Raw genomic sequence first — 8,597 nt, 5'->3', positions numbered from 1 at the left:
TGGGGAGAATGTGACGATTGGATTCCTGGGAATGGGGAACAGATGGTGTGACGATGTTCCTGGGAATGGGGAAACAGAGGGGGAGAATGTGAGGATTGGGTTCCTTGGAATGGGGAACAGATGGGGGAGAATGTGAGGATTGAGTTCATGGGAATGAAAAAAGTGCTAGGATTTCCCGGGAATGGGGAGTAAATCGAGGATTTGGTTCTTGGGAATGGGGAAAGTGCTAGGAATTCCCGGGAACGGGGAGGAATTCGAGGATTTGGTTCTTGGGAATGGGGAAAGTGCTAGGAATTCCCGGGAACGGGGAGGAATTCGAGGATTTGGTTCTTGGGAATGGGAAAGTGCTAGGATTTCCCGGGAATGGCTATCAATGTGAGATTGGATTCCCAGGAATCGGGAAGTGTGAGGAATGGATTCCTGAGAATGAGGAAGCAGTCAAGAATTTGGTTTGTTAGAATGATGAACGAGAGGAAATTCTGGAATTCATTCCCCGGAACGAGGAAGACGTCTGGAATTATTTTTTACAATTTGCAAAGCCAGAATGACAGCGAAACGGGGGTTCGGAGGGGGACGGGGGTTGGGGGGGGTTGGGGACACCTAACAGCCTCTACAAACTACTTCGCAAGCAAACCGTTCGAACTACATTATACCAGCCGTCCTCCGGCGGGACTTACCGTCCGTGTACTCCCAAGGCTTGTCGTAGTCGGGTCTCCTGACGCCGATGAAGGCCTTCCAGATTTTTCTGTCCCACATGATGTCCCAAACCTTCTCATTCATTTCCTTGTTCTGTTGATAGCGAAGGTTGTAATAAGGAAAATCATCATTACTATTGATATTATTATTCAGAAGATGACTCCTATTCATATGGAACAAGCCCACCACAGGCGCCATTAACTTGGAAATCAAGCTTCCAAAGAATACTACGGTGTTCAGTACGTAGAAAAAATTACTAGAAGGTGATGGGAAATGCAGAAAGAAATCAGTTAATAGTAAAAAATATAAATGAATGAATTCCATGAGTTAATAGTAATAAATAAATAAATGAATAAATAAATAAAAGATTGAAATACAAGGTGAATTCTTCTAGGGTAGTAATGCATCGCTCCTTCCTCAGGGACGCTGTTCCACTTCCACAGTCCAGCGGTGTTAGGACTACAACAAGTGATGGTCTCACAGTGTCGAATAGTGCAGTGATGGTGGGAATGATTAAGATTCAATGACAATGATGAAGATGATGATTGCATTATGAGTACTGATGATAGTGTGGACCTGGGTAGTGAGAGCGTGAATTTTCTTCACAATGATTATAATAAACGTGACGATGGCACTGTCAGTAGAAGTGGTCAGATATAGAGATTCTGTTACTCCTGATAAAAATAATAATAATAATACTAATAATCTTAACTATAATGGGCATTATGTGTGTCCGTCCGTCTGTCATTCAATCACGGCCCAACGGTTAGTCCGATGGGCATGAAGCTTGGCAGGGTTATAGTGGGGACCCTTAAGATGGTTTATAATGGGGTTTCATCCTACCTCCCCCGACCCCACCTTCGAAGGAGGTGGGGTTGAGAAGGGATTCCTTGATACGAACCTGGTTCTGCCTGTGAAACGGTGCTGGTTATGCCCGTAGACTTAGTTACTTTATGAATTTATCATACATAAGTTCTGTATACATAAGACTTATCATTTGGAAAAGAATGCTATAGGGTAAACATCAGTGGCATAATAGTTAAAAAAACACTAGTGAGTCACTTAATATGATGAATATGCTTTTAGTAAGGATTGGTAAACTGCTAGTAATGATAATAATAATAATAATGAGTGCCCCACGCCCACCTTGAGAGGGGCTAGTTTCCCGTTCTCCCGACCGCACTCCTTAGTAGCGTCCCGGGCGTTCATTCTTTTGTGAACACCTTCAGGTAGGACGTCCCGTAGGTGTAGTAACCATCTTCCTCGGCTGAAGAAGTAAATAAAAGTTGTTTAGTACCGCTGTGCACATTGAACCATTCCTGGTACATTTTAGGAATCTCTAAACTAAAGGGTGTTTGCAGCATCCCTTAAGGCCCCTAGCTGCATCCCACTGTATGTATAGCCTTACACTACTTCCTCCCCACCCCCCGCCTCTCTTTCCTTCCTTAATATTGTTGTCCAACATCTTTAATTGTTACTCTTTATTGAAAGATCCTTCTGTTTCATCTCCTTTACTTTTTGGATCTTTACCCTGCTGTTCAAACACTACAAGACTCTCTATACGCTGTCATGAGCACTGAATGGCCGAAAGTGCCCAGGTGCTTGGCTTGACAGTCAGTTAATGCCTTCATGGGGTTGGCTTATGCGTGGGATGTGTTGGTGGAAGCTGTTTGAACATATAAATTATATGTGCAGCTCAAACCCCAATTGCTGCACGCTTTAAGCGGATGAACAAGAATTACACGCACACTCGCACACATCCGGGAGAGAGGCTGCACATCAGTGGGGATTGTACCAGTTCATAGATCAGAATAGAGAGGAAGGTTTTAAGCCTAGGAAAGGAGCATTGAAAAGACACCACCAGCTTACTCTTCATCCTGATGTAAATCCTGTATCCGTTGTTCTTGACGGGCGGCACTCCCGCCACCAGTTCGTACAAGCGGCACTTCCTCTCAAAGGTTGACACTGCGTAGGCATCACAAGTTGGATGCTGCAAATGGGTAGAAAGAGACAAACAGTGAGGGCCTTACTAGCAAGAAGACCACTTTGAATTCAGGGGATGTCTTCCATCTCGAGTTGAACGGGTGAGGAAAGTAGGACTAGCAGAAATTTAATTAAGGGATTCTGGACTTAGGAAGGCAGACATGAAGTCGTATTGAGGGGTTTATTAATAGGGAGGCCAACGTGAATTTAGTGGATGAGGAAAGCTGTAGGACAAACATAAAATTGGGAGATTCCATAAGTAGGAAGACATAAAGTCTGATAAGGGAATGGTGATGATGTGAGTCGAAAAAATGGCATCTGTAAGTAGGAGATGTTGGTTAAATGATTAATTTCTGAGATGTTCAAAATAGAAAAATTAACAGATGAGCCAAAGGGAAGCCTTCAAAATGCTCAACGTACTAAATGTATGCATAGCCATATCCTAGTCTAAGTTTTGCTTCAACTCTAATTGTGGTAAATATTCAGTCTATTTTAAATACAATACACAAGAACATACTACCCTAAATACCACTATAACGAAGTTAGCAGCACTGTGGGCAATCCGTGACTCTTAATACTTATTCTTCACTAGTTTAACCCCATAATACAAGACAAGTTCACAAGGAAATGTCTCACCTTAATGCTAATATAATCAAGAACATTCTACGCTAAATGCCTCTACAGTGAAAGTTAGAAGCGCTGTGGAAAATTCATGACCCTTGATACTTATCCTTCATTAGTCTAACTCCTGAATACAAGACAAGTCTATGAGAAGAAGCTTCACCTTAACGCAGTATTTCAAACAATCTTCGGGGTTGATGATGTTGACTATCTGCATAGGATTGGGCAGCCATTTGTTCTCCAGGCTCACACTCGTGTTGTAGGTACCAGGCTTGGCCCAGGCTGTCCTCGCGGCAGCCAGGAGCAGCATAGTTGCCAGAAGCCTCCCGATGGAGAATGGCAGGGTACGCGAGATGGCGTCCGTGCTCCCCATCTGGAAGTGCGGAGTCGACTGTATATATATATATATATATATATATATATATATATATATATATATATATATATATTATTTATTATTTGGTTTTATTTATTTATTTATTTAGAGAGGCTTTCTAAATATCAAGAGCAGAATTCAGAATGGTTAATTGATTGTAATATATTTTTTTTGTCATAACAGTGACAAGGGTTGCTATAATCATTATTAATATTGTGACGTTCGGCCTTGTTCTCTCTCTCTCTCTCTCTCTCTCTCTCTCTCTCTCTCTTCCCCAATGTTGGTCCCAATTTTAAGAAAACTAGTGCCCAGTTTAGTAGCAGAGAAGGACATGAAGACGTAAACTTTGAAGTTGATGATGGTACTACATTGCTAAAGTAGAAAACAATGATGTTAAGTACTTGGTGTCAATAACAGAGGAGGAAGGTACTGACAAGCCAAAATGGAGAAAAGTAACTTGAGTTGTTTTAGACAACAAAATGCCATAAAGACTCAAAATGATGATGTATTGGACAGTTTATCAGACCCATACCTATTATATGTGTCAGAAACTTGGTCACTTCAGAGGAAAGAGGAGGAGGAGGAGGAGGAGGGACTGTTGGACAGAACCGAGACGAGGAAGGTGAGATGGAATGCTGGATGCTGGAATACCACTACTGGAAAGGCGGGAGAGTCAAGGTAAAAGATGAACGTGTGGTATAAATGTCATGTAGAGGAGAAGGCTACCTAGGGAGGCTGGTTCTTAGACGCTACGGCCATGTGATATGAAGAGAGGAGTTTGAACTGCTCTAGAGAGCTCAGAACGTGCCAGTGAGGGAGGAGTGTGGAGGTGGGGGGGTGGGTGGGCATCAGTGGATCAGATGGGTGGCGGTGGTTAGGGGGGGATAGAAATAGGTGGAGAAAGTGGACTCGAGCGGCCGACCCTGTTATGCAGTGGGACTAATCAGGTCGACAGAATAGGAATCCAAATAGTACTATCCATTCAAATTGATACACTATATATTTCACTGTAGCTCCTACAGAATTCTACAAAATGATGGAGGAATTGTTAACTGAATGCCTCCTCCTCCTCCTGCCTCCTCCTCCTCCTCCTCCTCCGTTACCCCTCGCAACTGTATAAATAAATACGCGCAAGCAGACCAGCGCCTGGTGGGGACTACCTGATGTGATGTTGGTTTCGCCTGTCGTTTTTTGTGTTTGCTGTTGTTGCTCTATTGTTGTTCATCCTCCAAAACAGATAATTCGGTTTATTTGTTGTTGTTTTTTTTAATACAGTGGCTTATGTTCAACTGCTCTGTTGTCCGTCTATAGGACCTTCTTCTATCAGTTATGGTGTTATTTTTATATATATGTCTTACTTCGTTGGCATGATAAAGGCAAAAGAACAACAGACGATATCTATATATATATATAATATATATATATATCTATATATATATATATATATATATATGTGTGTGTGTGTGTGTGTGTATGTAATGTATGTATGCAAATTGTATAATATTATACCCAATTTCAAGAAAAAATAAATATTAAAAAAGTTCGTGTTATGGGAACACGCAAGACAGACTTATATAGGTTCGTAGAGAGAATTCAGGATTCACGTAATTAAAAGGAACTGGCTATACTAGAGCGCGTTCAAATGGGACCTCCACTAACAGAAAACAACAACTTTTTTTCTTCTTTTTTTCCGATTCTTACCTTCTCGGCTGTAAGTTGTCTAGAACGACAGCGAAACGTCCTTCACACACACTGACAGAGAGACATCGTCCGTCCTAAATCGTTGTTCGTCACAGACTAATCTTAGTTATCCGATTGCCATGGTTCTTAAGTGTATTGTTATTGTATCGGAGTCATGACGACTGTGATCGTGACGTCATCATTGACTTCGCGCTCACACGCTAGTGCTGGCTACAGTCCTTCGTTCGACTCGAGTTAATAGTTAAATAGTTGATTTAATTCCAATATTCCTTAAACAAAACTATTCTCTTATATAGATCTAGTTCATAAACTTGTTATTGTATCGGCGGCATGATGACTGTGATGTCATCATCGTTTGCGTGTCTACACTGTCATGACCTAGGTTCGATTTTGGTCATAATTGATTTCATTCTTCTGTATTTTTTAAACTATTCCCTTGTGTAGGGTTAGTTAGGCCTAGTGAGCTGTATTGTTTTAAACGGCTTCTTCTGTTATCTTGTTCCAATTTCTGGTATACTATAGGCCTACTTGGTGGTTCCTCTCTACCTGTAGGCCTATATGATTTTGGTACGTGTTTTACTTTACTTTGGCAAATGTGCGCTGAAATACATAAATAAAAACATACACTCAGTATATCAGCAAATGCGTGCTGAAATACATACATAATACATACACACTTAGTATATCAGCAAATGCGCACTGAAATACATACATAAATACATACACACACTTAGTATATCAGCAAATGCGCGCTAAATAACATACATAAATACATACACACAGTATATCAGCAAATGCGCGCTGAAATATCTACGTAAATACGTACATGCACTCATACATACACACACTCAGTTTATCAGCCCCGTGTGCGTTTAAGTTCGTGGATGTAATTATGTGTTTTTTCATAACTAATGCTTAATCAGACACCTGTCAGGTTGTATGTCGATCCAAAGAGTATCTTTACCTACGTATGAATGAATCTCGGGTTCCCGTTTTGCCAGCGTGTGTGTAATTAGCCCATGAATTATTGATCGGATTTAGAAAGGGTATGTATCTATCTGTCACGCGTTGGCCAACTGAACTGCTCGTCCTGAGAGCGAGGCGTTATCGAGGACAGTTAACTGAACGCCGCCTAGACCTATGTCGGTTGGAATTCCTGAATGCGCCGTAGAATTAGACGATTTCTTTCAATGAAACATCCTGAACTTTGCTAGATTTAAAGACTTTTCTGTCGTTGATACCTAAAGAACAGCACCGTGGAATTATGGTTCTTTTCGCTCAGTACGTTTTGAACAGCTTTCTATAGAACGAGGTGTTTGTCGCGTGAGTATATCAAGTGAACGCGGCCTCAGAACCTCCCGTTCGTGTTCAGGCCTTGGTGCCGCCATATTTGACACACTGTTGTACACCTTCGAACCTTCCATGTTGTACGCAGTGAGACGATTTATATATATATATATATATATATATATATATATCTATATATATAAATATATATATAGATTAACTCTTCTGCCACTGATCATTGACAACCACAAATGTTCGTGGTCAATAAATGGATAACGTTAATGATGTTACATATACATATATATATTTTTCTGTATATATTTTATACGTATTACACGCACAAATATAAATATATATATATACATCTAAATTTGTGCGTGTAATACGTATAAAATATATACAGAAAAATATATATATGTATATGTAACATCATTAACGTTATCCATTTATTGACAACGAACACTTGTGGTTGTCGATGATCAGTGGCAGAAGAGTTAATCAATTTCTCATAACGAGAGAGAGAGAGAGAGAGAGAGAGAGAGAGAGAGCGGGGTTAATGTACACTTAATTAACATGCAAACACACATTCGTACGGAACACGGTAGTGAAAAACACATAAGAGAATAAAAGTATAATTAAATAATGCATTTATGATTTTCATTTTTCAGTTTATTAATTTTTTTTAGTGGGATCTCTTTCTGCATTTCCCTTCACCTTTGAATAATGATGATATTTTCCCTGAAAACGATTTTTGCAGCCTATTTCCCAAAATGCATCATAAGATAAAACTCTTTTCGTGAGTAAAAGCAAATAGAATCATTGAAACTCAAATGTTTTTATTTTTCTTATGTCAGTTAGTGGCCTTATGCATCATTAAGTGGACGGCCAATTCCGAACACGACCTGATTATTAAATCGTAGGGTAGTCGATGTAACACCTGAATAAATATCAAATTCGATGCGTCAATAGTCACTAATATATTTAGTGACTAAGGTAAGCCCCAATCACCTTCAGAGAGTCGGTTTTCTTCAGAACTCGGGTTGAATTCAGCTGTGAAAAAAAAAAAAAAAAAAAAAAAACGTGTCAGATTAGCGTCAGCTAAGGTTAAAAATCAACTACCGCCTTTGAACCAGGTGGTCAGAAGACCTTTTTTTACTTCTTCTTCTTCATGGATTGTACCCCTATTCAGGAGTTGGTCTTTATAAATCACCTGTTCACGCAGGTGTGAGGAATACAGATTGAAAGATATGTCAACCTGGAACGCGTGATGCCTTTTGATAAAAAAAACCCACAGATGATAACCTCGTCTCAGGTGAGATTCGGTTGCCATTAGTCGCCATTAGCTAAATTCACTACTGGCACTCCTGTGGCGCTCACTCTGTCTAGGGTGGGTACTTGGCACTCTCCAGATCATTCCTCCAGACGTCAGACCTGAAGTTGGCACTTGTGTAGTGGAGTCCTGCATTTATAGATTGACCTTGGCACTCATCTGTGCCCTCCCTTGGGTCATTCCCAGGAGTGGTCTATTCGCTCCTGGGCATATCTGACCTCGGGTCAACTTTGGCACTCTCTGTCTTGGGCACTGGGATTTTTTTTTTTTTTTTTTTTTTTTTTTTTGGCAGTTGGTGAACTTTGAACAAAGTGGAGAATATTTCTTTTTTTTCACCAAGATGATATGATAGCAGTGGGTAGATTATTATTATTATTATTATTATTATTATTATATTATTATTATTATTATTATTTATTATTATGATTATTATTATATTATGTAGACACACCCATACAGAACATGACAAGAAAAAGAGAAAATGCGACTGTAATTTATTTCCAAGCACTTTTAATATAACACTTGATAGACCAAGTTCTCAGTCTCTCTTTGACTCAGACTGAACAAATTAACGGCGCCATGTTTTATTCATAAGTTGCATAA

At 40.0% G+C, this 8,597-nt stretch overlaps 1 pseudogene; it reads right to left on the bottom strand.

The window, feature by feature from the left end:
- Positions 1 to 5,530, bottom strand: part of LOC135203356 (uncharacterized) — a 6,137-nt pseudogene extending 607 nt beyond the window's left edge.
- Between the last annotated feature and the right edge of the window lie 3,067 nt (positions 5,531 to 8,597).

This window comes from Macrobrachium nipponense, chromosome 36, assembly GCF_015104395.2.
Source record: "Macrobrachium nipponense isolate FS-2020 chromosome 36, ASM1510439v2, whole genome shotgun sequence".
Classification (NCBI taxonomy): Eukaryota; Metazoa; Arthropoda; class Malacostraca; order Decapoda; family Palaemonidae; genus Macrobrachium; species Macrobrachium nipponense.
Note: the sequence above shows the minus strand (reverse complement) of the source record. Positions and strands in the feature narration are given on the sequence as shown.